Here is a 19,511-nt window from a genome sequence, read left to right as displayed (position 1 = left end):
CATGGTCTTCCCTGTCCATCTGTCACAGAGCCAATTTGGACACTTTCTTTCTTTCTTTCTTTCTTTTTTTTAAGATTTATTTATTATTATGTATATAGTGCCCTGCCTTCATGTACTCTTGCAGGGCAAAAGAGAGCATTATATCACATTATAGATGGTTGTGAGCCACCATGTGGTTGCTGGGAATTGAACTCAGGACCTCTGGAAGAGCAGTCAGTGCTCTTAACCTCTGAGACATCTGTCCGGCCCCTGGACACTTACTTTCTTTTTCTTTCTTTCTTTCTTTTTTTCTTTTAAAGATTTATTTATTTATTTCCTATACAATGTTCTGCCTGCACATACACCTGTAGCCCAGAAGAGGGCACCAGATCTCATTATAGATGGTTATGAGCCCCATGCGTTTTCTGGGGATTGAACTCAGGACCTTTGGAGCAGCAGTCAGTGCTCTTAACCTCTGAGCCATCTTTCCAGTCTTGGGTACTTTCTTAGTTGCAGAGATTTTACCCGTGCCACATCAGGACAGAGGAAGTGACATTCCTGCTTCCTCCAAGCCAGGAGTAATCATGGAGACAGGAGGACGGTCATATAGCCCAGGGCTGATGGCTGCCTACTCTGTAGATTTTGTAATTTTTAAGAAGATTTACTTGCCGGGCGTGGTGGCACACGCCTTTAATTCACACACTCAGGAGGCAGAGGCAGGCGGATCACTGTGAGTTCGAGGCCAGCCTACAGCCAAGACTACATAGAGAAACCCTGTCTCGAAAAACCAAAAAAAAAAAAAAAAAAAAAAGATTTACTTTTTTATTATGTATACAGTGTTCTGCCCACATGTACACATGCAGGCCAGAAGAGGGCACCAGATCTCATTACAGATGGTTGTGAGCCACCATGTGGTTGCTGGGAATTGAACTCAGGCCCTTTGGAAGAGCAGCCAGTGCTCTTAACCTCTGAGCCCTTTCTCCAGCCTGATTTCGTATTGTTTTGCCTGTTTGTTTTTAATCCCAGTTTACAAAGCACAACGTAACTGTCTCTCCTCTCTCCCTCCTTCCTCCTTTCTCCTTCCTTCCCTCTTCCTTTCTCTCTCTCTGTCTCTGTCTGTCTGTCTGTCTGTGTCTATCTGTCTGTCTGTCTGTGTCTGTCTGTCTGTCTGTCTGTCTGTCTGTCTCTCTCTTCTCTCTGTTTGGGTTTCCAGCACCCATGTAAAAAGCCGGATGTAGCTGAGAGTACCTGTAGTCCTAGTGTCGCAGGGCAAAGGTCGTGGGTAGAGTGGTGCAGAGCTAAAAAGAACAAGCTCTGGAGTCAGTGAGAAGCCTGTTTAAGGGAGTACGGTGGGATTGGTAGAGGCCTACACCTGACGTCCTCTTCTGGCCAATTAGGGTGCGGGCAACTCCCTGCCACAGGTGTACACACGTGCATAGGACAGACTGACATACACACAAAACGTGCAATGCATCGTTGTTTGTTTTTTTTTTAAGATTCATTAATTTATTATGTATACAGTATTCTGCCCACATGTGTGCCTGCCCATCAGAAGAGGGCACCAGATCTCACTATAGATGGCTGTGAGACACCATGTAGTCGCTGGGAATTGAACGCAGGACCTTTGGAAAAGCAGACAGTGCTCTTAACCTATGAGCCATCTCTCCAGCCCATGTGTAATGTGTCTTAATACCAAAGATTTTGAGTTTTAGTTACTGATTAAATGATAAATTTTGCATCTGTACTAAGATAAAAATAAGTTTTCGATGGGTTTTTCCTTTAGAGATTTACCAGATCTAATCACAAGAGCACATTATTGTCATCATCATTATCATTTTATTTGTTTTCTTGTTTGTTTTGAGACAGGGTTTTTTGGTGTAGCCTTGGCTGTCCTAGAATTGTTCTATAGACCAGACTGGCCTTGAATTTATAGAGAGCCACTTGCCTCTACCTCCCCAGTGCTGGGATTAAAGGTGTACTCCATCACTGTCTGGCAAGGCATATTATTTAAATATTTTGGTTTGTTTTTTTTTTTACTTCCCTGGTGTGTGTGTGGGGGTGGCTGGTCATTGTTTATTTAATTTTGAAGTGGAAGGGTATCTTCTGTCGCCCAGGTTACCTGCAGTCTCTCAGCGCCTCGGCCAGTTCAGTTCCTAATACCACAGCACATTTCACCCCTGCAATCATAGGGCTTCGGGGTTTTTTTGGTTTTGTTTTGTTTTGAGACAGATTCTTACTATACATCCCAGGATGTCCTTGAACTCAGGATCCTTCCTGCCTCAGCTTTTAGTGTGCTGAGATTTCAGATGTTTGTCAACAGGCCTGGTGTTTGAAGGTTCTATTTTTGGCTTTTATTTTATTTTTTTACTACGTGTTTACTGAATGTGTACGTGGAGGTCAGAGGACAGCTTATGAGAGCTGCGTCTCTCCTTCCATTATATGGGGCCCAGGGATTGAACTCAGGTCATTGGGCTTGGCAGCAAATGCCTTTGCCCCAGAAGCCAACTCCCCGACTGGACTGGGAGATTTTAAAAACACAAATTGCGAGCTGGGCGTGGTGGCGCACGTCTTTAATCCCACCACTTGGGAGGCAGAGGCAGGCGGATTGCTGTGAGTTTGAGGCCAGCCTGGTCTAAGAAGCGAGTCCAGGACAGCCAAGGCTACACAGAGAGACCCGTCTCAAAAAAACAAAACAACAAAAAAACCCCCAAAACCACAAATTGCTTTTTGTTTGGATGTGTTCATGGCTGCACAGCTCAGAGAACATTCATGTGGGCTTTTGACAAAATGACTCTCTTTGCCAGGTGCAGTGGCCTATAATCCCAGCACTTGGGGAGGCAGAGACAGAGGCAGGCAGATTTCTGCAAACTTGAGGCTAGCCTGGTCTACAACAAAGCAAGTCCAGGATAGCCAAGGCTACACAGAGAAACCCTGTCTCAAAAATAAACAAAAAATTGGTTTCATTCATTATTCTTATTTACTACCACTATTATTATCTTTTTTATTATTATTATTATTATTATTATTATTATTATTATTATTATTATTATTATTACATTGTGATGGGGGCTTCCCCTGTGCCATGAGTGGAATGGTCATATGACAGCTTTGTGGAATCAGTTCCCTTTCTACGTTTACATGGGTTCTAGGGAAAGAATGCCACAGGTCATCAGGCTTTGCTGCAAATGCCTTTACCCACCAAACCATCTCTCTCTCTCTCTCTCTCTCTCTCTCTCTCTCTCTCTCTCTGTTCTTAATATGTGGCTGAGGCTGCTCTTGGATTCTCTGGTCCAAGCACAGCTCTCGCCTCAGCATCACACCTCCAAGGATACCAGAGAAAGCTGTCACGCCAGCTTGAACCCAAGCTGAAGTACTTCATGCAGTACTGAACATGTGGCTAATGCTAAAAAGATGAGGGTATTACAATCATTACCCAAAGTCCTCCGGGTCAGATTTCTGGCATTTGAAAAAGATGTCAGGCTGGGGATTTGACTCAGTTGTAGAGCATTTCCCTAGCATGTGCTACAGTCTCTCTCTCTCTCTCTCTCTCTCTCTCTCTCTCTCTCTCTCTCTTTCTCTCTCTCTCTCTCTCTCTCTCACACACACACACACACACACACACACACACACGAGTCAGTCAGTCAGTAATTAACAATTCTCTTTAGCTAATACCTGGGAACTTGCCTTACCCAGTTTGTAATTCTAGCAGTGCCTGGCATCATGGCTAGCACATAGTAGGTCCCCAGTACACACAGCTCTTGAATCACATTAGGTAAACTGAACACCCACTTAGACATGAGCTGAAAAGCTCTGTCACCAAATAGCTATCATTCCAAAAGTGACAGTCAGTCATGAATCAAAGCGTGCCTGCAGACCTGGTAAGCTAAGATTTCAACTTCCTGCATTGCAGGCATCTGCACGTCCCATTCCATTCACCTGACCCTTAGGGAGAACGGGCAAACTATGAAGTACCTGCCTCAGCAGCAAAGAGAAGCTCGGTGTAGGCGGTACAGGCTCCCACTCTGGCTCTTGCCCCGCCTGGGAGGGATGGTTGATGTCTCTCAGCCGCCTTTTCCTCCTCTGTGGGAAGTGCGGGGCTGCTCTCACATCCCGTTGTTGAGAGAATAGTGTCTTCCATCTGCTGTCCTTGTTGTCTGGGACACTCGTCCTGTTTTCCTTTTTTTTGGAGACTGAGGGACAGACACTTTCATTTCACTTTATGCCTCCTGCTTTTGGTTTTCGTGTTAGTTTTGTTTTTTGAGACAGTGTTTCTCTGGGTAGCCCTGGCTGTCCTGGACTTGCTTTGTAGACCAGGCTGTCCTCGAATTCATGGAGATCCACCTGCCTCTGCCTCCTGAGTGCTGGGATTAAAGGCGTGCGCCACCACACCCGGGCCTCCTGGTTTTTCAGTTAACTTTGTGTGTGTGTGTGTGTGTGTGTGTGTGTGTGTGTGTGTGTGTGTGTGTAAGAAAGAAAGAAAGGGGGTGGGGGGGGGGAGAGAGGAGAGCCAGGTCTCCCTATGCAGCCCTGCCTGGCTGGAACTCATAAGTTGTCCAGGCTTGGCTTGAACTCACAGAGATTCTCCTGCCTCTGCCTCCGCACCCAACCCTTGACTATCACTTTTTCCAGGATAACTTCTCTACCGGCTGTGATATGTTGGGTTCCCAGTTATCGTCTCCCTGTAGCACCCACCACCCACCACCCACCACCCACCACCCACCACCCACCACCCACCACCCACCACCGCCGAGCTGCACCCCGAGCTCTCTCATCACCTCTCACAGCACTCGGATCCTCTCCAGATCGTCAATTCCCAAAGGATCCGGGCAGCGTCTATTTCATTCATTCTTGTATCCAATTGTTCCTCGGTGCACACCGTTTTGGTGGGCTGTTTTTGTTAACTGAGTAGAAAGAATGAAATAATAACCTACGTAGGGATGGCAAGATGGCTTCTCAGGTAAAGGGGAAAGCCGCACAAACCTGACAATTTGAGTTTAATCCCAGAACCCAGGGTGGAAAGAGAGAACTGATTTCTGAAAGTTGTCTTCTGACTGCTTGGTGTGGCAGCACATGTCTTTAATCCCAGCATGAGGCTAGCCCTGTCTGTATAGTGTGCAAGCCAGCCAAGGCCATGCACACACACACACACACACACACACACACACACACACAAAATACTACTACTACTACTACTACTACTAATAATAATAATAATAATAATAATAATTTTAAATTCACAGTTTACTTTGTTAGCAACCAAGTATTGGGAACAAATTGCGTTAGGCATTATGAGTTGAACTCTGCATCTTGTTGTTCTACGTCCTTGGCTATCTCTTTCTTCTCATTTTTCCATTAGAAAGACAAGTGCCGAAGCCAGGCACTGTGCCACATGCCTTTAATCCCAGCACTGGGGGAGGGGGGGGCAGAGGCAGGCAGATCGCTGTGCGCTGTGAGTTCGAGGCCAGCCTGGTCTACAAACGGAGCCCAGGACAGCCAAGGCTACACAGAGAGACCCTGTCTTGAAAAACAAACAAACAAACAAATGGGCTAGGGAAATGGCTCAGCGGTTAAGAGTGCCGACTGCTCTTCTGGAGGACCCGGGTTCCTTTCCCAGCACCCACGTGGCAGCTCACAACTGCCTGTAACTCAAGTTCTAAGGGATCACACACCTTCACCCAAACAAACAGGCAGACAAACACCCGTGCACATGAAATAAAAATGAACAAATCATTTAAAAAAAGAAAAGAAAAGTGAATGTCAGACGCCCAGCCTGGTGGGCATCACCACGTGGCTCTTGTAAAATCTCCCTTTGCCGCTTGCGCTCCTGCAGATGGGCCCTTTGCACTCCTCCACCTTCTGAGCTGGCCAGCCTCTAGCTTGTCACATCAATGAACTACTTACTGCCCAGAGTCCAGCCTCGACGTGCAAATGCTTCTGTGTGGATTCACTGTGAGAGGGGAAAAAAAAATCACTACTCAAAATGCCTTTTAGGTGGGTGTGGTGGTCTGTGCCTAGAAATACCACTAGTAAGGTAGCGGAGGTAGGAGACTGACAAGGCTGAGGTTACCCTGAGGGGCTGTCATAGCAGCATCCAGGCTGGTCTGGAATGAGCCTATCTTTGAAAAAGAAAAAAAGACCAAGTAAATGCGTTTAGCACAACTAACTCCCTGAATGTCACAGCTTAGCCTAACCTTCCAAACAGTGTCTGACAGCCAGACATGTTATCTAACATAATGCCTACCTGTTTGATTGGTTGGTTGGTTGGTTGGTTTTTCAAGACAAGGTTTCTCTTTGTAGCCTTGGCTATCCTGGACTTGCTTTGTAGACCAGGCTGGCCTCGAACTCACAGGGATCTGCCTGCCTCTGCCTCCCAAGTGCTGGGATTACAGGCATGGGCCACTGCGCCTGCCCGGCTCACAATGCCTATCTGAAAACAAAGTGCTGACCAGTCGAATAGCTCGTGTAATTTTATGAATATCCATATCTTTTTAAATTTTTGTTTTGTTTTGTTTTGAGACAGGGTTTCTTTGTGTAGCCTTGGCTGTCCTGGACTTGCTTTGTAGGCCATGCTGGCCTCGAACTCACAGAGATCTGCCCACCTCTGCTTCCCTGAGTGCTGGGAATTCAGTGCCCTGCTGTGAATACCCACACCTTAACAAATACTGGCAACACAGTACACGATCTAGAACCAGTTCTGTCGCCCATCCCGGCCCCAGCCCCGTTGCGTAATAGGTGAGAGGCTGCTGGAGTTGACGCACACTGCTGCTGCTGCCCAGCGTCATCCGAGTTTCCCTCAGTCACTAGGAAAAACCCACAATTCAAAGGATGGCCGCTGCTGAAGGCGTGTTATGGAGGTTTTGGTTTATGGTAACGTAAAACACATTTTTATTTTAATCCCAGGTGTGGGATACAGGCTTGCACACAGCAGCAGCCTATTAGCCTCCTGCAGACTGAGAAGGGTGTGGTCTTTGCCAGCTGCGGCTGGTTTAATTCTGAGGACTCTGGAGAAGGGATAAATGGAAGAGCCCAGAGAGAGATGGGGGGGTCTCAGAGAAGAAAGAATGTTGCCGCTGCTCGTCCCTGCTGCTCCCGGTTGTTGCTGATGCAGTTTGACAAGAAGAAGCTGGAGATACCCTGAAAGGAGGATTGGACTCGCCCCCCCCCGGGGAACCTGACCGCCCCGAACCGCAGAAAGTAGCTAAGGAAAACTCCTCCCCGTCTCCCTACTAACCTTCTTTCTCTCCTCCCTGCCATTGGGGTGTTGGAAAGGATTGAGATGGAGAAGAGGGAAAGAAATATAAGAAACCAAAATAAAAATAGAGTGTAAAACTACACCTACAGCTGGGCGTGGTGGCGCACGCCTTTAATCCCAGCACTCGGGAGGCAGAGGCAGTTTGATCGCTGTGAGTTCGAGGCCAGCCTGGTCTACAAAGTGAGTCCAGGACAGCCAAGGCTACACAGGGAAACCCTGTCTCGACAACCAAAAAAAAAAAAAAAAAAAAAAGTACGCCTATAGAGGCATATCACTTTTTTTTTCACTGTCAAATGGAAAAATGTATGTTGAGATCTGGTGAGGTGGTTCATCTAGTCAAGTGTTCGCCATGCGAGTTTGAAGTCAATCCCCTGAATCATGTGAGGGCGAAAAGAAAGGTCAAACCTCCCAAAGTTGTCTTCTGATCGTACCAAGTGTGCCATGGAGCAGGCTCCCCCCTACCACACGTAATGTGCACACACATGCATACACGCGCACATACACAATCATTGCCTTAAATTTTTAAAATTTAACTTATTTACTTTTATTTTATGTACCTTAGTGTTTTGACTGCATGCATGTCTATGTGGGGATCAGATCCCCTGGAACAGGAATTTCAGATAGTTGTAAGATGTCATGTAGGTGCTGGGAATTGAACCTGAGTCCTCTGGAAGAACAGCCAGTGCTCTTACCTGCTGAGTCATCTCTTCAGCCCCTACAAAAAAATATTTTTTTGATAGTTTTTTTTTTTTTTAAGATTTATTTATTATGTAGCTGGGCATGGTGGCACACGCCTTTAATCCCAGCACTTGGGAGGCAGAGGCTGGTGGATCGCTGTGAGTTCGAGGCCAGCCTGGTCTACAAACGGAGCCCAGGACAGCCAAGGCTACACAGAGAGACCCTGTCTCAAAAAAAAAAAAAAAAGATTTATTTATTATGTATACAGTGTTCTGCCTGCATGTACACCTTCAGGCCAGAAGAGGGCATCACATCACATTACATTATAGATGGCTGTGAGCCACCATGTGGTTGCTGGGAATTGAACTCAGGACCTTTGGAAGAGCAGGCGGTGCTCTTACCCACTGAGCCATCTCTCCAGCCCCCAAAAATATTTTTTAATCATGTTCTTCCTGTATGCATGTCTGTGTGAGTGTGTCACATCCTCCAGAAGTGGAGTTACACACAGTTGTGAGCTGCCGTGAAGGTGTGGGGAATCGAACTCTAGCGCCTCTGGAAGATTAGCAGACGCTCTTCCCATTGAGTTATCTCTCCAGCCTCATTGTTTTAGAGTTTTTTATTATCTATTTTAATTTGGCTTCTTATACCTCTACCTCCCTGCCACCAACCCTGCTCCCCAACACTAGGTAGGAGAGAAAGAAGGTTAGTGAGGAGAGGGAGGAAGCAGAGTTCTCTTTAGCTACTTCCAGCTAGTCAGGGTCATCGGGTCCTTTGAGGCAATACCAATCTCAGTCTTCAGGGTGGGCAGCAGTCCAGCGAACAGCGAAAGAACCAAGAGACTTCGTCGTCTTCCTAGGGACTCCTCAAAGTGTCCCTTTAAGCAGTCTCTCTCAGAGCGTCCCTTCTTGGAGCACCTTTTAGAAGTGTCCTCCTCTCTCTGGGAGCTTCCTTGACTCGTCCTTTCTCTCTCTCTCTCTGGGATCTGGTATTTATACCCTGTACGAGTCCTCAGAATTCAACTAACTGCAGCTGGCAAAGGCCAAAGGCCATGGCCCTGTCCAAGACACAGGAGGCAATTATTAGTTGTGGACGAACTGAAAGCAGCCCCATATTCCATGCTTGGCATCAAAACCAAAACATAACATAACTGAGGTTTTTAAGAAAACAAAATCTTCCACTGCGTCATTGAATGTCTTTTTTTTTACTTATTTTTCTTTTGTGTGTATGAATGGTTTACTTGCAGTGTGAGTCCAGTGGCTGCAGAAGCCAGCAGGTGTTGGGTTCCCTACAACTGGAATTACAGATGGTTGTGAGTCAACATCCTGGGTCCTCTGGGAGAGCAGCAGATGTTCTCAACCTCTGAGCCATTTTTCCAGTACCATACATTTATTATTATTATTATCATCATCATCATCATCATCATCATCATCATCATTATTATCATTATTATTTTGGTTTTTTGAGACAGGGTTTCTCTGTGTAGCCCTGGCTGTCCTGGACTCACTTTGTAGACCAGGCTGGCCTCAAACCCCCGGAGATCCACCTGCCTCTGCCTCCCTGAGTGCTGGGATCACAGGTGTGAGCCACTGCACCCAGCTTACGTTTAAGCCTTGGGCTGGAGAGGTGGCTCAGGGGTTAAGAACACTGGCTGCCTTTCCAAAGGTCTTGAGTTCAGTTCCCAGCAACCACACGGTGGCTCACAACCATCTGTAATAAGATCTGGTGCCTCTGTACATGCAGACAGAACACTGTATACATAATAAATAAATGCTTGACCCATGGCCTTGACCTTTCAACCCTCCTTCCCCTACCTCTGGAGCCCAGGGATTACAAATAATCCACCCCCAAGACAGTTTGGCTTTTGTTTTGTTTTGTTTTTGAGAGAGGGTCATGCAATGTAGCCCAGACTGGTATCAAACTATCAGTCTTTCCGTTTCAACCTCCCACATTGGTGGGGCGAGCACAGGTACACCCAGATGAAAATTTTATTTTAAATAATTATTCTTTTATGTGTATGGGTCTTTTGCCTGTGTGTGTGTGTGTGTGTGTGTGTGTGTGTGTGTGTGTGTACACAAAGTGTGTGCATGCATTCTTTTTGACATTTCTACGCTGGCCAACAATTCGGAAAAATGCCTGGAGGCTAGTGGCTGCCCAGAGCCTGGCAGTTTGCACTCTGTGCTGTGTAACCTTTAGCTATCTTTGGTAACTATTTTTGTGTTAATCATCATTCCATCTTCACCCCATCTATTATCTGTCAACTCCATGCTGGGCTCGGTCGGTCTCAGTACTTCCTGTCGATGACCTCATTAATCTCCCAAGCCACCTGTAGGGTCAAGCAAAGTTCAGCAAGGTTGAGACACAAGGCGTAAGCGGTAGGAAGGGCTACAGATGCTAAAGGTCTGCCCGCTGGCCTGCTGGGCTAGGGCACCACCTGTCCGTCTGGAATGGGATAGGTGCCACTCTGTCTGACAACAACCCCTAACATTTGTGGTGGGACCGCCCAGACTTCAGGCAGTGTGCTCTATCAGCCCTGGAGGGGCTCTTAGCATACCCATTGTATGGATGAGAAAACTGAGGCATTACTCATGGGGGCGGAGGACAAGTTCCAAACCCAATCTGATCTCCTAGACCCCACTTTTAGGAACCCCCTAATTACAACTGTGGTTTGTGGGCAGACTGTAGGGTGACGGGGGAAGAGGGAAATTGCTAGGAAACTTTCTCCACTTGATCCAGAGTTCCCCCAGAGAGCTCAGAAATCCTCCCCTGGTAGGGGTGGGGCAGAACCTGTGAACCTGTTAGTGAGCAACGTGGCCTGTAACTGGCGGCAACCTTAACAGTCTCTGATTTGTAGTGACTCACATCTGCGATGCCAGCGCTCACGAGCTCAAGGTAATCCTTGACCAAGTAGAGGGTTCCAGACCAGCCTGGGCTTTCTGAGCTCTTGTCTTTTGTTTTGTTTGTTGTTATTGTTGTTGTTGTTGTTTGGTTTTCCCAGACAGGGTTTCTCTGTGTTAGCCTTGGGTGTCCTGGACTCGCTCTGTAGCCCAGGGTGGCCTTGAACTCACAGAGATCCTCCTGCCTCTGCTTCCCTGAGTGCTGGGATTACAGGCGTGCTCCACCATGCCCAGCTCCAAGCTCATGTCTTAAAGAAAAAAGAAAAGTTTATGTACACATATAATGGCAACTTTTCTATTCATAAATTCTATTTTCTAGAAACAACATTTTTTTTTGTCTGTTTGTCTGTTTGTTTTTTGGTTTTTCGAGACAGGGTTTCTCTGTGTTAGCCTTGGCTGTCCTGGACTTGCTTTGTAGACCAGGCTGGCCTCGAACTCACAGTGATCTGCCTGCCTCTGCCTCCCAAGTGCTGGGATTAAAGGCGTGCGCCACCGCCACCCCATTGTCTGTTTTTGAGACAGATTTCTTTTCTCTGTGTACTCTAGCTATGTGGTATGTTTGAGGCCAGCTTGGGCTACATGAAACTCTGTATCCCAAGACAGAATAAAATCAAGTGCCACCTTCCCTAAATCTACAAGTACAGATCAAAACATTTACACCAGGTCAAAAGAGCCCAGCACAATGAGGCCTTCTAATATGTGGCCATTAATAGAACAGGAAAGCCTTAAACAAAAACTTTAAAGGGGCTGGGTGATGGCTCAGCAGATAAACTGCTTGCCTCTCACTCTTAGTACTGGAGATGAGGGTCACCAGCCCCCCCCCCCCCCCCCCACGTAAAAGCAGGGCAGCCATGGCAGCTGCCTGCAGTCTTAGTACTCTGGAGGTCGAGAGTTGGGATCCCTGGGGCAAGCTGCCTAGCTCTGTTAGTTGGAACTGGTGAGCTCCATGTTACTCGACAGACTTTGCCTCAATATGTAAGGTAGAGAGCAGTCCAGGAAGGAAGACATCTGTCATCAGCTTCAGGGACACACACACACACACACACATGCACATGCACAAACATATGCATTTGCACATGCACACCACAGAGAAGCACATACACACACGCAGAATTAAAATCAATCTTATAAAAGAGATTGAAGTTGCGATGCAAACTGTTAGCTTCGTTCTGTCTCTCTCCCTGTGTAATTCATCATCGGTGTTATTTGGTTTTTGGAGACAGGGTTTCTCTGTGTATCCCTTGCTGTCCTGGAACTCTCGCTCTGTAGACCAGGCTGGACTGGAACACAGAGATCCATCTGCCACTGCCTCCTCAGTGCTGGGATTAAAGGTGTGTGCACCACTGCCTGGCTATCCATGGATTATCTCCTAATTGAGATCAGTGAGGTTTTTGTATATTCAATACTAGTCTTTTGTTGACTATATGTTTTATAACTAATTTGTTCTGGTTGGTGGCTTGCTTTTTTATTTATTACTTATCTTATTTTATCTTTTTTTTTTTTTTCCCCTGAGACAGGGTTTCTCTGTGCAGCCTTGGCTGTCCTGGACTCACTTTGTGGACCACGCTGGCCTTGAACTCACAGTGATCCGCCTGCCTCTGCCTCCCGAGTGCTGGGATTAAAGGTGTGCACCACCACCGCCCGGCTTGTTTTATCTATCTTAGAAGGGCAAGCAAAGTTTATTGAGGTATGTTGGCACTACTTTTTAAACCTACTTTATTTGGGGTTCCTTAAGCCTCTACTGAAGAGGAGATAAATGTTTTTGTCTTGATCCCAAGTGTGGGATGAGGAACAGACTAGTGAGAGAGCAGGATGCTTATCCCCTTAGAAGTCGAACCGCTTCGTTGGGGAGCTTGGATGTTGCCAGCTGAAAACATCCTAGTAGATACTGTGAGAGGAAATGTGTGTGTGTGTGTGTGTGTGTGTGTGTGTGTGTGTGTGTGTGTGTGTGCCCAAAACAAGAGGCTTGGAGAGAGAGCGGACTTGGATTGTTTTGGCTGTTCATCTCTACACTTCAAGAGACGAGGGAACAGCTCTAGGGGAGGCTTCCAGGCTTTGGGCTCCGGCTGAGGCTCTGGGCCTCAGTTGCTGTTCCAGGTTCCAGCAGTAACCTTGGTCCAATTGCTGGTTAGCTGAGAATAATCGTTCCTCAGAACTGATATCTTTTTTGTTGTTGTTGTTTTGTTTTGTTTTTCGAGACAGGGTCTCTCTGTGTTAGCCTTGGCTGTCCTGGACTCACTTTGTAGACCAGGCTGGCCTCGAACTCACAGCGATCCGCCCGCCTCTGCCTCCCGAGTGCTGGGATTAAAGGCGTGCACCACCACGCCTGGCGCTGGAACTGATATCTTTAAGGTTTCAATATTATGTTCTTTAATATCCTTTTCCTATTGTTTGGGTAAGTAGGGTTGTAAGGGAGGTACGCTCCGTTAGTGAGTTCATAATAATGTATAATTGTCAAGAAAATTGAGCTTACACTCTACTTCCCTTCTGATTCCCCAATCCTAAGTAGGAGAGAAAGAAGGTTAGAAAGGAAAAGGGATGTAGACTTGAAAATAAGTTGAATTCACCTTTTTATGTTTATATGGCCTTAAAATGTGAAAGCTTAATTTCTGGTGACATCCTCCTCCTCTTCCTCCTCCTCCTCATTATTAATTTTACCAGATGTCATCTGGCTGCCCTGTATTGTTTATCGCTGTTGTTTTTTTTGTTTTGAGACAGAGTCTCACCATGTAGTTCTGGCTGACCTTGTCTGGAACTGTGCAGACCAAACTGATTTTGTACTCAAGCAGTATTTCAGCCCCAATCTCCAGAGTATTCAAGAATACAGACGTGTTGCTGCCACAACTGGGTTGTAATTTATTGCTTTTTTTTTTTTTTTAAGATTTATTTACTGTGTATACAATATTCTGCCTGCATGCACACCTGCAGGCCAGAAGAGGGCACCAGATCACATTATAGATGGTTGTGAGCCACCATGTGGTTGCTGGGAATTGAACTCAGGACCTTTGGGAGAATAGACTAGTGCTCTTAACCTCTGAGCCATCTCTCCAGCTCTTATTGATATTTTTAATGTTATGGTTGTGTATTAGAAACGCATAGATTGGGCTGGAGAGATGGCTCAGAGGTTGAGAGCACTGGCTGCTCTTCCAGAGGTCCTGAGTTCAATTCCCAGCAACCACATGGTGGCTTCCCACCATCGATAATGAGATCTTGTATCCTCTTCTGCATGCAGGAGTTACATGCAGGTAGAACACTGTATACATAATAAATAAATAAATCTAACTTTAAAAAAGGAAAAAAAAAGCATAGATTTTTCTCCTGTGCTTCCCTCCATATATATTATAATTTAAAAAAATGTTTACATTTAGGTCTAATATGGGTGTGACCCATGGGTTTGGCATTTAGAAAGATCTTTCAGCAGCAGTAAAGAGGGTGTGTGGAGGGTGATAGCTCTAGAGCCTGGAATGACTGCCACGTATAGATAGATGGTGCCTTCCACTCGGTGATAGTGGGAAAAAACGCAAACAGTTGGAAGTGTGTAGAATGTCTCCACTTAATGGGTTAGGTTCCTTACCGTCATGCAACATTGCGGGTAACTTGTTTCCAAGTTTTTTTGCACTTCAAATTTGTTCTCTAAAAAAAAAAAAATTGGCTCTCTATAGTTTGAAACAGACTAGCCTCCTTTTGTAGAACATTGCACATACATCACCTCCTTTCTTGGGCTTCGCCAGGAGTGTGTTACCAAACCCAGAGACCTTCGTCTTGCTCAGAACTGGGCAAGCTGCCCAAATCCGATTACGTGCAGAGCACCGGCCCGGGACTGCGCATGCCCAGACCGGCAGAGTTGGAGGGACCAGGCGCTTCGCTGCGGAGGGCCGGCCGTTCCCGCCATTTTGTCCCGCTCGCCACACAGCTGGCCACTGCTGTTAACTACAAGTCCCGTGAGCCTCCGCGGCGGCACTTCCTACCCTCACTGTCCGGCCCGCTCCCTCCGCCCCCCTCCCATGGGGCCGAAGGCTCTGGCTGGAGCCGGGCGGCCAGAGACCAGGTAGGATTTCCGGGAGAAAGTGCTTTGGAGCCTGAGGAGGCAGCGGCGACCTGGGTGAGTTCCCCAGACTGGAGAAAGTGAGCTGCTCGGGCGCGCTGCGGCTGCGGCTGCCGTCTGGGCTCGGCTGGGGGTCGCGGGCCGCGCCGGGGTAAGGGGGGGGGGGGTAGCGGCGCCGGCGGCGGTCCGTGCAGCCAGGGCGTGGCGGGCCGTAGCCTCCTCCCTCCTCGGCCCTCCCACAACGGTCCCGCGGCGGTGTCCCCGCCTGTGGCCGGCCCGCGCAGATTGGAGCTCTCCGCCCCCCAGCCTCCGCGGGGCCCTTTTGTCTGCGGCGCTTCCCTCCCCCCCCCCCTTACTTTGTAGCGGTGCGTGGAGTCGTGGTCTCCCGGGGAGTCCGCACGTCCCGCTGGGGACCGCTCCCTGGGGGATCCGGTTACTGTAACTGGAGCGGGTCAAAGTCCATCTTTCAAAAGTGACCTCCCTCAGACCTCGGCATCCTGGCTGAGCCCAGCGGAGGTTTTGGAGCCTGGCTTAGTTTAAGTGGAAACCTCGAGAGTATTGTCCAACTTCTTTCTAAATGTCAGCCTCCGGTAGCAAGGGATCAAAACTCTAGGCTCTTTTCTCCTCTAGAGGATGGAGTCTTAAAAAAAAAAAAAAAAAAAGAAGTGAGACTTGGAGCCCCAGTCCCGGAAACTGACAAAGAGTGGAATTTGCTGCCATGGGGAGGGGATGGGGGGCGGGAGGGGGGGCGGTCGGGCAAAGAACTCAAGCGAGTCATTGCTTTCAGAAACCTGAAAATCGGCGGGGAGTGTTTTCCAGGGCCATCATTCATTGCCTGCAAACAGTCCTTAGCGCCTCATTCGCCCACGCAGCTCTTGGGCATCCCAGACTCCGCCGTTTTTCTTTATTAAACAAAAACTCCAAAGAAAAAGTCAGCTCATTGAAGCACCTAGAAACCCAGTAGAGTCTAGAAAGTTTTTTTGTTTTTTAACCACGAGGGGGGAAAAATGAGGGCAGTTTATGGGAAGAGTGATTAAAATGTATTCTTACTGGACACCATTGAATTGTGTGCATTTGATCCAGTTTGGTTAGATAGTGGTAACTGTATGTCCCTTAGCATAGGTGTAAAGCTGTATAAAGGTCAAGGTAATACCATTTGAGAATCAGTTAGTATTTCAAATTCCTTGAGGGAAGGCAATTGGAACCCTTTTACATGAATCAGGAAGGGTGTTTTGGGGTGACCTTCCCACCCTAGACATGGAGTCAAATAAAGTCTTCATTATTCTAGAATGTTTGACTTTTCATAATGGAAATGACTTTGAGACCCTTAGGTTGTGTTAATGTGTCGAGATGGAAGGTCTTTGATAGGGGCTGTTGTGCCTTTCTTAGCAAGTTGTGGTGGCACGCCTCTGTGACTCCATGTGCTAAGGAAGGAGGAACGTGAGTTCAAGACCAGCCAGGGCTACATAACTGAGAGCCTGTCTCAGGAAAAAAAAAAAAGGTTTTCTTAGCCGGGCGTGGTGGCGCACGCCTTTAATCCCAGCACTCGGGAGGCAGAGGCAGGCGGATCGCTTTGAGTTCGAGGCCAGCCTGGTATACAAAGTGAGTCCGGGACAGCCAAGGCTACACAGAGAAACCCTGTCTCGAAAAACCGAAAAAAAAAAAAAAAAGGTTTTCTTAAATGTGTATGGAGGGAGGGCAGTGGGGTGGGTGCCAGTGTGACTTCAGAGAACAGCTCTGTGGAGTTCTCTCCTACTTTATTGTGGGTTCCTGGGACAGAACCCAGCCAGCCAGGCTCGCATGACGAGAGCCGTTACCATCTGCGCCATTTTGCCAGCCACACTTTTTTTCTTTTTTCGTTGTGCTAGGAATGGAATCCCGGATCTTGACCATGTGCAGCACGTGCTCAGCTGCTGCTATTCTTCCGTCATTGGGACTAGAGATTCATGTGTTGACCTGAGATTGGGTGGCTCTGCAGCCCACTCTGGCCTTGAACTCTCCCAATCCTGCCTTTGCCTTTCCAAGTGCTTAGATTATTATAGTGACAACCACCACTTAAACTCTGAGTATATAGCAGGCTTTATATTTTCGTGTTTATTTACTCAACATGATAGTGCTGTGCATGTTATATTTTGAAGTTATAGACATTGTATAAATCTTATTAATACACATTGTGTAACTATTATATCTTCACCACAGTCACATGAGCTGTTGGCTCTCCTTTTGCGGTTGATGCAGCCTTGTCTCTAAAATGTTAAGTGGCTGGCCCAAAGCCATACAGTTAGCCCAGGTAGGAAAGCTGAAATAAATAGCAAGCCTAGTGCTTTCTGTTCGAATTTAGTGCAGGTACTAATCATATTTCTACAAACTGCTTTATTTTGCTGGGCTATGAATATTAAAGAAAAATTATGGAAATATTTTTCAGTCCAAACAAACTGATTTATAAGGAACTGAAATTCAAAGTCTTTTCCAGAAGCTGTGCTGAAGATTGCTGCTTTCCCTTGATTATGCTGTGTCTAGGCAGAAGAGCAACTTAATGGGGCCTTAGGGACAAAAGAATAAATTACTAAGTTGTGGTTTTAATCTTTTATTAAAAGGTGGTTATATTTGAGGCCAGGCTGGTCTTCATAACAATTTTCAGGTCAGCCAGAGCTACACAGTAAGACCATGTTTTTTAAAAAAAAAAGAAAAAAAAAACAGAGGGAAGGGGGAAGGAAGATGGAGAAGATAGTTAAAAATTTATTAAGAAGTGTGTATGAGCCCGGTGTTGGTGCTGGCATATAGCTTTAATCCAGCCCTTAGGAGGCACAGGCAGGCAGGTGTCTGTGAGTTCGAGGATAGCCTGCTCTACAAATCCAGTTACAGGACAACCAGGGATATACACAGTGAAACCCTGTCTTGAGGGAAAAAGAAAAGTATGTATGTAAGAGAAGTAGGTAAGGCAGCTTTGGCTCCGGAAACCTAGCTCTGAGACAGAACTCAAATTCATGTGCCTTTTAGAGTGTTAAGACTTAGAATAATGCTTTCTTAACGTCTTTGCTGAGTGGAAACCTGAGCAGACTAAACCTGGAGTTTGGTCTTGGTTGTCTGTCAGAACATGCCGTGAATGTGACATCAGAAATAGCAACCTGCTTCCACGCTTGTACTTAAATTGTTAAGTGAAATGCGTAGCATTCCAGTGGAATTGAGTCAGTGTTATTAGTTTAGGTTCTTTCTCTTATTTTTTTCTTTTTGGGATAGGATTGAGATAGGATCTTGTTACTTAGCCCAGGCTATCCCGGAACTGTCACTGCTGCTTCAGCTTTCTCAGTGCTAAATTACAGACAGGTTTAGTGGCTTTTTTGTTTGTTTGTTTTTTGGCTTGTTCGAGACTGGGTTTCTCTGTGTAGCCTTGGCTGTCCTGGACTCACTTTGTAGTGTAGACTGGCCTCGAACTCACAGTGATCCTCCTGCCTCTGTCTCCTGAGTGGTGGGATTAAAGGTGTGCGCCACCACCGCCTGGCCTGAAACCCTGTTTTGAAAAACCGAAAAGAAAAGGGTATTGGGTGGCCTGAATCTGGATTTGTAGGCAGTTGCAAGTCCCAATGAGGGTGCTGTGCATCAAAGCTGGGTCCTACTGTAAGAGCAGCCCATACCCTTAACCGCTGAGCCCCCTTTCCAGCCTGAGCTCTGGCTGTTTCATTGGAAGGCCACTCACTGGTTGGTTACTGCATGGATGAATGATCAAAGTGGGCAGGTACAGTTCTGGAGAGCATCAGAACCAAAATACATGTTTCATCCAGCAGAAACCTTTGTTTTGCTGTTGTGCTGGTGGAGGCTGCATGTTTTATGAGCATAATGATGTAATGGCGTAGAGCCCAGGCTCCAAAAATCTAAGTGTAACTGTGTAATGGTGCCAAAAAGAGATATATTTTAAAATAGATAGGGACTGGGTGCTGAGGTGGCTCAGGCAGTAAAGGCACCAAGCTACTAGATTAAACCTGGAACCCACATAATAGATGGAAAGAGCCAACTCTTTGCTTTCTTTCTTTTTTTTTAAAGATTTATTTATTTATTATTTATACAGTATTCTGCTGGCATGTGTGCCTGCACACCAGAAGAAGGCACCAGATCTCATTATAGATGGTTGTGAGCCACCATGTGATTGCTGGGAACTGAACTCAGTACCTTTGGAAGAGCAGATAGTGCTTTTAACTTCTGAACCATCTTTGTATCCCCGCTAACCAACTCTTGCCTGCTGACCTCCACACATCACACTCACATTCTCTAAAGAAACAAACAAACAAACAAACAAACAAACAGGAGTTGGAGCGATAACTCAATAGTTGAAAGCACTTTGTTTTGCAAAGGATCCAGGTTTGGTTCCCAGCATCTGTAAATCCATCTATAAATCCAGGGGATCAGTCCCTCTTCTGGCCTCTAGGGGCCCCAGGCTCACATCTGGTGCACAGACATACATATAGGCAAGCACATACATATCATTTTTGTTTTGTTTTGTTTTTTGTTTTTGCTTTTTAAAGACAGGGTTTCTCTGTGTAGCCTTGGCTGTCCTGGACTCACTTTGTAGACCAGGCTGGCCTCGAACTCGCAGTGACCCTCCTTCCTCTGTCTCCCGAGTGGTGGGATTAAAGGCGTGCTCCACCAAGCCCGGCTCATTTTTAAA

At 46.7% G+C, this 19,511-nt stretch overlaps 1 protein-coding gene across 6 annotated transcripts in view; it reads left to right on the top strand.

Moving 5' to 3' along the window:
- Nucleotides 1-19,511, top strand: part of MED18 (mediator complex subunit 18) — a gene marked incomplete at its 3' end in the record, with an annotated part of 110,404 nt that overhangs the window by 21,358 nt on the left and 69,535 nt on the right. The window contains exon 1 of one of the 6 annotated variants that reach the window (XM_084787481.1): nucleotides 14,643-14,851. The exons of 4 other annotated variants lie outside the window; for them this stretch is intronic. Of the gene's footprint in view, nucleotides 1-14,642; nucleotides 14,906-19,511 lie in introns of those variants that run through there. One more of the 6 variants, XM_084787480.1, reaches the window with a different exon arrangement.

This window comes from Acomys minous, assembly GCF_964271855.1.
Source record: "Acomys minous genome assembly, chromosome: 6".
Lineage (NCBI taxonomy): Eukaryota > Metazoa > Chordata > Mammalia > Rodentia > Muridae > Acomys > Acomys minous.
Note: the sequence above shows the minus strand (reverse complement) of the source record. Positions and strands in the feature narration are given on the sequence as shown.